Source organism: Psammomys obesus, unplaced genomic scaffold (genome assembly GCF_907164565.1).
Source record: "Psammomys obesus unplaced genomic scaffold, mPsaObe1.curated_primary_1811, whole genome shotgun sequence".
Classification (NCBI taxonomy): domain Eukaryota; kingdom Metazoa; phylum Chordata; class Mammalia; order Rodentia; family Muridae; genus Psammomys; species Psammomys obesus.
In genome coordinates, this window is record NW_026585504.1 from 33,629,714 (window position 1) to 33,637,706 (window position 7,993).

Consider the following 7,993-nt stretch of genomic DNA (forward strand, 5'->3'; position numbering starts at 1 on the left):
GAGAGAGAGAGAGAGAGAGAGAGAGAGAGAGAGAGAGAGAGAGAGAAAGAGAAAGAGAGAGAGAATGGTCTTATGTACATTGCCACAGGGATGTGATTGTGAAGTTCTATGCAGAAGATAGCATTTCATAATGTTACTGTCACTTCCGACTTTCAATCTTCCTGCCCCTTCTTCTCTGATGATCTTAAATTTGGAGGAATATTTTAATATTAATCATTTAATTCTCAGTTAGCATAATTGCTGATTTGTTAGGCAGGGAGAGAAAGGCTCTCAGGAGCCTTTGAGGAGGTGGTTTAAGGGAATGACATAGAGTCACAGAGGAAATCCAGGGAGCTCTGCCTGTGGTGGATCAGTCAGTGCTGAAATTCCTAGGATCTCTGGTCTGTAATTCATTCTGTCAGGTTCACTGGAAAAGAAACTTTTCAGATCAGCTTTTAAGATTTATTACTGAGTAACAAATCTCCCCTTTATAAACAAAAGTATTTCTCAGGAGATAGGTAAGAGGACAGATTTAACTTTGAAACATTTTTCTGTGATATGAAGTTTTTCCATGCAACATGGACTAAGCTCAAACTGAACTTCTCCAGAGTAAGTAAGATTACAGATGCACTCTGATTTTGCCAACTTCTTTAAAACTTTTAACCTTTCAACTGCATCACCATTTTAGAGTTGACTATTTACCAGAAACATTAGAAGATTCAAGACAGATGTCACAGAAGTATTAGATGGGTTGAAAAATTGTGCTATAAAATTAAGGGTGTAGATTATTAATTATATATAATCAATATAATATAATATAATTAAAGTTTTAAAAATGAAAAGAGCAACAAAGTACTATGATTTCAATAAAGAACTAAAAAACAGAACCCTGCAATGAGTGTGGAGATAATACCCCCACATATCAAAAGCCTTTACCCTCCTATATTTCAGTTTCTGTAGTAGAAGTCTAGGTTATGTTATCTGTCCAGAGGTCATGTCTGATATCATGAGCCCACTAAGTTTAATTCTCTGTCATGTACAAGGTGGGTTACCAGAGGTCTCTGAGCATTGAATTTACTCATAACTAAGGGTGACTCACACATCTCATTTTAAAGGGGTCAGGGAATTTGGGGTAGTAATCAGATCATTTGCCAGCAGGTAGACAGCAGGTAACGGTTGCTGAATGTCACTAATTACTTCCCCGGGGGATAATGATAGTATCTATTCCACACAAAGTACCTATCACATAGCAAGTGTTAGCTGTTAATGATAATAATAAGCAGCTCTATTTTCTCACAAAGTTTTATTTATTTATTTATTTATTTTTGTAAAGAGGAACAGTATAATAGAACATATTACACACAGCATGTCAAATTGGGACACGGGTAGATCAAATTTAATTTCTAACTGAAATTATCATATCTAGACCTATTAACAGCATCACAAAATGATTACTGACAACTGTAGAGAAAGTTAAAATGATAGGAAGAATATTAGAGTGTAACAGTATGTTTTTCAAATGTAACATATTGTTTTAATTTTAATATTTCCAAGCATACATTGTATCTTATAGTCAATTGTATATAACAGGATATACAGTTTTTCATTTAAAATAGTATTTATGAAAATAAAACTTATTGGTGACTGACATATTCTGAAACTCTTGGTGTTCTAATTATGAAAAAAAGTAAATTAGTAAAAGAATGTAAAAAAGTTTTCACTGTAAAAAGTCTCATGAACAATAAGCCTATATAGGCTAAGGACTTCAGATCTGTAGTTGTTGGTATTCAAACTCTCTCCTCTTGGTAACATACCAGCTTTCTTTGTCTGCTTCATACAAAATGTTAATACAGTTATTTTTGTCACATTGAGAAATGTCTCCTGGTGGAATGTTTTTTAAAGGTAACTCTTTGGTTCTGAATCATTACCTGACTGAAATACAAGTCTGAGCACAGCAAAGAAACAGCTTCCCCTTGCTGGCTGTGCAAAGAGGAAACAGCAGGGATTCCCATATGCAGTGTCAGTCTAGGTAAATGACATCTGTTAAGAAACTGTGTTTGTGCCGGAGACATCCATTAATGGATGCAAGCATACCTCAACTACAGAAGGCAGCTGCTGTATGTAGCAGCAGGTTTTGCCAGCAACGACAGAATCAATAACAGCAGCAATTTATAAATCACATCCATTTAAGTCTGCAGTCCATGTGACTGATTTGGAAACATGCTCATTCTTCCTTATTCTAAGTCATATGACTGTTATAGGATTGAAAAACTATTAAATGGACTGTCAAGTCCAAAGACAATCCAAATCCATAATAGTATATTGTGACCGGACAGCCTTTACTCTGCCTTGAAATGTTCCAAACAGCTGATCTGGAAAGTGCCTCATGCAGAACCCATGGAGCTATAGCCCTTGATGGGTCATTGAGTAGGGAGACACTGGGCAGCCTCTCTGTTCTGTGACTTCTACTGCCTCACTAGAAAATACCTTTTCAGACCCTTTCAGCTTCAACTAGGATAATGAATCTCTCCTTTTAAAAACAAATTTACCCTGGGGGATTTCTTACATTTTCTAGGTCTTACCCTCGAACTTTCTAATTTATAGACACTAAAAAATGAATCTCATGAAGACAGTAAATGGTCTCCTTTGGAGCAAATACCGCCCGTGACTAATTCATTACTTCGTAAAGTCAGAATCAACCACAGTGTGTGCTGAAATTACTGCTGTTTTACTCACATTTTCATTCACAAGACTCCATGTGTGTCCATGCATCTGTGGATAATAATGCAAAGGTGACTGATGTGGAGGTACATCTCTGAATTGAAACATCTCCTCTGAGAGGAGGAGGGAGAGTTTATAACACTAAGGAAACCAAAAGAGCTTCTGAGATCCAGGAATCTCTAGCAACTTAAAAAACTCAGGGAATTCAGAAAGTTGCAAAATACATGTGGTTGCTCCTGAAGGTTTCACAAGCACTAAAAATTGCTAGGGAAGAGACGATTCCTCTATTAGGCAATGGACCTTAGAGATAATAGCTTTCAAGATGGGTGATATAGCTGGTTTTAGTCATCAATGCTTCTGCAATCAACCTCAATCAATTAATTTGTTCAGTAATTTAGACTTGGGTAGAATTCATTCTTTGAGAGCTACCATCAGTGTTCTATTTGCAGTGTATTGAAGCTTGTTTATACTTCTCTGGGTAACTATATTCAACAATGACTCAATGACTTCGGCACGCCTTATAAGAAATTGTTTTAAATTTAAAATATACATTATAGGATCATATTGTACAATTATTTAGTAAAGATTTAGTAAAACTGTACATTATAGGATACAAATGATGGTAGGAAAAATCAGAAGACTAATCAGTGTCACTGACACAGTGTCAGTGCCTATCTGCTGGGTGTCTATACAGTACCATTTTTAAGAGCTGCAGTTTGTAGACTCAGTCTGCCTATGCTTTAAATTCTGGTCCCATTGCTTTCTAGGCCCATGGATGGAGAAGAGGCCTCCCCTCTGGTTTATTTTCTTGTGTGTCAGATTGGTAACATACTGCCATTCTGAGTATTAAGTGTGTTAACCAGGAGAAGTAATTAAGCTATATCAGTCACAGAACAGATGTTTCTTAATTGTCAGCTTTTAGCATTACTTTAAGTCAAGCACTTGAGAAACGCATTGAATCCTCACAATTCTGTGAGCTGGAAGTATTATCACCTGTGAACAGACGAGGACACTGAAACAAAGTGATGCTAGGCAGCCATTCCAAATCCACAGTCCACAGCAGTCCGGAGTTTATCCACTCAGCTCCTATAGTGATGGCTGAGCTAAAGAAATTTGTTCCTAAATTTGTCTGAGGTCAAAACAAAACAAAACAAAAAACCTATAAATCTTTCATCTTTTTCATCGTCCTTTGGTGAGTTAGCAGCAGAATGAACAGTGGATATTGTGGCACTTGGCTACCTGTGTAAGTCAGGAATAAGACAAGCATCCCTTTCCATCTACTTGTACTGTGCCTTGTCTCTGCACAAGGCATTCAGCCTTTCTCTGACTTTGATTTAAACACGCAATAAAAATGTTAAGATGGCAATACTCCAGGGGCATTTCACTATAGGTTAAATGATAGTGTGTAAATTGTCTAATAGTGTCTCAGTCAGTCTTGGTGAATTCTTAATTCTGCCTAGCAGAATTAGAATAAAAAAAAAACACTTATCTACATAGTTCAATATTTAGTGAACTAAATAACATAAAGAAGATGGTGAAGGCTTATTTATAATATATAATATAAATTGAAATTATGTGTTGGAAAGTCATAATTTTTCATATTCAACCATGGAGTTTGAGGTGTAGCCATATTTATGCACACTAGGGTAAGTTCCCTCAGTAGCCTATTGCAAAAGTACTAGGTGTATGTTCCAACAAGAAGCAATTAGATTCCCTCCCTTGGAATCTAGATTTTAGGAGAAATCAATTATAATATTCAGGTCAGCCACATATACATAAAAGAAGATAGACCTGATCTGACTATAGAAAAGTGAAGGAAACGGGCTTGAGAAGCTATTTGGGAGAATTAGCAATTTTGCATAGATAAGCAATAGTTTAATGCTAACTGATCCTTGCCTGTTTTGAGACCCAGTTAATAATGATTCACTGGGGATGTCTGAGTTTACAGAATGTCTTCCTAATAAGTTTCTTTTTTTTTAAGCTGTATGAAGTGAATGTCTGTGTTACAAAAATAACCATGATGAAGATACTGAAGTGGGAAGAAAAGGAGGAAAGTAATTCTCCCCTTAACTGCAAACAGCTTTGAAATGTAGGCACTGTTGCCTGTGTGCCAGTAGTAATGATGTAGAGGCTGGAACATGCAATTATATGTTCACTGATGATAGAAAGTCTTTTTGATAACATGAAACCCATTTCATTACCAACTTATCTCATAGGTATGTACCATAGCACCATTGAAACGTGATGCATCATAGCATCATTAAAAAGATGAGTAGTCAAAGTCATTTAGGATAAGGAGATCTCAGTATAGGCAGTAATGATACAATAGGATTTTTAGGCAATAAACAACATCGTGTGTTTAAACAGTTTACAAATAAATGTTAATCATGTATATGAAGCAAGTGTGAAGGTTGGAAGAGAATGTTTCTAGTGTTTCTACTCCTGTGAATAGTTTGTAAAGAATATGTCCATCAGTATATTTAAACAAATATGCTTTAAATACAAGGCTCTTCAAATTTTTTCAAGTAGTAACTACTTGTATGAGAAATATTTATATATATGAAAATACATTCTTAGAATTCATATGTAAATATATATTTTACACTGTAGGCTAGACTATTATTTACTTATTTGTTTGTTTGTTTATTACAGTTTATTCACACTGTATCCTTACTGTAGCCCCCTCCCTTCTATTCTCCCAGTCAAGCTATTGAAAGAGATACTGAGACTCATAGCCAAATTTTGAATAGAATACAGGAAACCTTGTGGAAGAAGAAGGAGATAGAAAGACTCATTATGTAGATCACACTAGTCTTAAAATCAAAACTCATGCAATCCTCTTCTTTAATCTTCTTTTTTTAAAAAAAATATAAAGATTTATCAAGTAAGCTTTTATCAAAATAACAGAAGCTGTCTCACACCTGAGAGGCTGGAAATGCTGCAGTTGCCTAGTCCTTCAGACTGGAGCCTCCGAGTCTGAGGAACTTCACAGTTACTATCTCTGTCTCTTGGACATTGAAGAGGCCAAGGAGCAGCAGTCTCTCAGTTCATAAGCTCTAGACCTACTAAAATCTGTACATCTAAAGATAATCAAGAGAGAGGACCCTGATTAAAATGCTCAATCCCCATCCTCAAAGGCAAAGAGGAAGGACATCAGAAGAAGAAGAAAACAGGAAACAAGCTAGAAATTCTCCACAGAGGGCCTCTGAAAGGCTCTGCCCTGCAGACTATCAAAGTAGATGCTGAGATTTACGGCCAACTGTTGGGCAATGGGCATGGAATATAATGTAAGAAGTGGGAAATAGTAATATCTGGTGGGGACAGAAGCTCCACAGGGAGAGCAACAGAAACAGAAATTTGAACACAGAGGTCTTCCCAGAGACTCATGCTCCAACCAAGTACCATGCATGGAGATAATCTAGAACCCCTGCACAGATGTAGCCCATGGCAGTTCAGTGTCCAAGTGGGTTCCATAGTAATGGGAAGAGGGACTGCCTCTGATATAATCTGATTGGCCTGCTCTTTGATCACCTCCCCCTGAGGGAGGAGCACCCTTACCAGACCACAGAAGAGGACAATGCAGCCACTCCTGATGAGATCTGATAGACTATGATAAGAAGGAAGGAGAGGAGGACCTCCCCTATCAGTGGACTTGGGGAGGGGCATGCAGGAAGAAGGAGATGGGAGGATGGGATCGGGAGGGTAGGAGGGAGAGGCTTATGGGGGGATACAAAGTGAATAAAGTGTAATTAATAAAAAAAAAAATCTAGAGAAGTCCCAGCCTAGAATTCGAAACAAGAAAGTTTCTGGAGAGCCATTGGCCATCAGTCAAAGATGGAAGCCTAGCAAAAAGCCTACAGATGCATGGAAACTAAAGAACTCTCTACTCAGGATTCTTTTTTTCTCCTGAGTGCTGGGATTATAGGCATGCTTTACCACATTCTCCTTAGAGGGGGATATTTATAAAACAAGTTGCTTCATGTCCTGCTGTTGTGGGTGAGGCCCATATAGTAATTACTTAAAATTGTTGTTAGCATATTAAAAGTGGGGCAAGCTGTTCATCTTTTGTAAGAGAGAACGCATGGTACCCATTCCTAGATTATGGGCATACTGGGCTGTTAGGAGGAGTGATCAAGTTTAGAAATGAACTTGGGTCTCTCTGTGTCTTCATTCTGCTAATGAACATATTTGGACTGCAAAGTAATCTATGTCTTTTAATTTTCATTTGTATGCTACAGATATAACAGAAGTAATGTCTGTCTCTGACAAGGAATCTATTGCCTGCTCTTTAATCACTTCACCCGGGCAAGGCAGCCTTGCCAGGCTACAGAGGAAGAGGATGCAGACAGTCTTGATAAGACTTGATAGGCTGGAGTTAGTAGGTAAGGGAGGAGGTCTCCCCCTTTCTGAGAAATAGAGGAGGCAGATAGAGGGAATAAGGATGGAGGGTGTGACCAGGAGGAGACAAGGGAGGGGACTACAATTGGGATATAAAGTGAATAAATTATCTTAAAAATTAAAATAAATTAGAAAAAAACGAATTGTTGTTATCTTTCAAGAAGTGAATGATTCTCTAGATAAAACCAAGGTGAAGCACACAGAGGTTCGAAACCAGCATGATAAGATTAAATTCTTACCTTCCATTATTCATTAGAAATGTGAATCCATGACCTCTATATTACCGGGTTATTTTGAGGATTAACTGATGACAAAATAAGTTACTTTACACAATAACCTTGTAATAGTGAACCCTCAATAGATAAAAGCTACTTTTATTGAAATGACTGATTACAGCTTTCAGTGTAAGTATAGTTAAATACTTATCCAGAGCCATATTGGATCCTAAAAGTGCAAGAGTACTTCTTGATGAAATAATAATCAGAATAACCAGAGTTGAGCAGGCAACTAGAAATGGGGAAGTATTTATAGAGTAAAGATCATAGATATTACTGTCTTCCCCTCCTGTGTGTAAGTGTGTGTTTGTGTGTGTGTGTGTGTGTGTGTGTGTGTGTGTGAGAGAGAGAGAGAGAGAGAGAGAGAGAGAGAGAGAGAATGTATTCATGTATTCCTATAAGTTGTAGACAGGAAACCAAAAGAAATCGTTAAGTAATCACATAGTGTAATAAAAGTTTTTGTTGATTACAAACTTCTATGCAAGTGAGTAGGGTTTATAGAGTTAGTGTTGCTCAATTGATCACAATGAACTCTGTTGCCCTGCTGACTTCCTGGAATTTAAGAAGAAGAAGAAGAGGAGGAGGAGGAGGAGGAGGAGGAGGAGGAGGAGGAGGAGGAG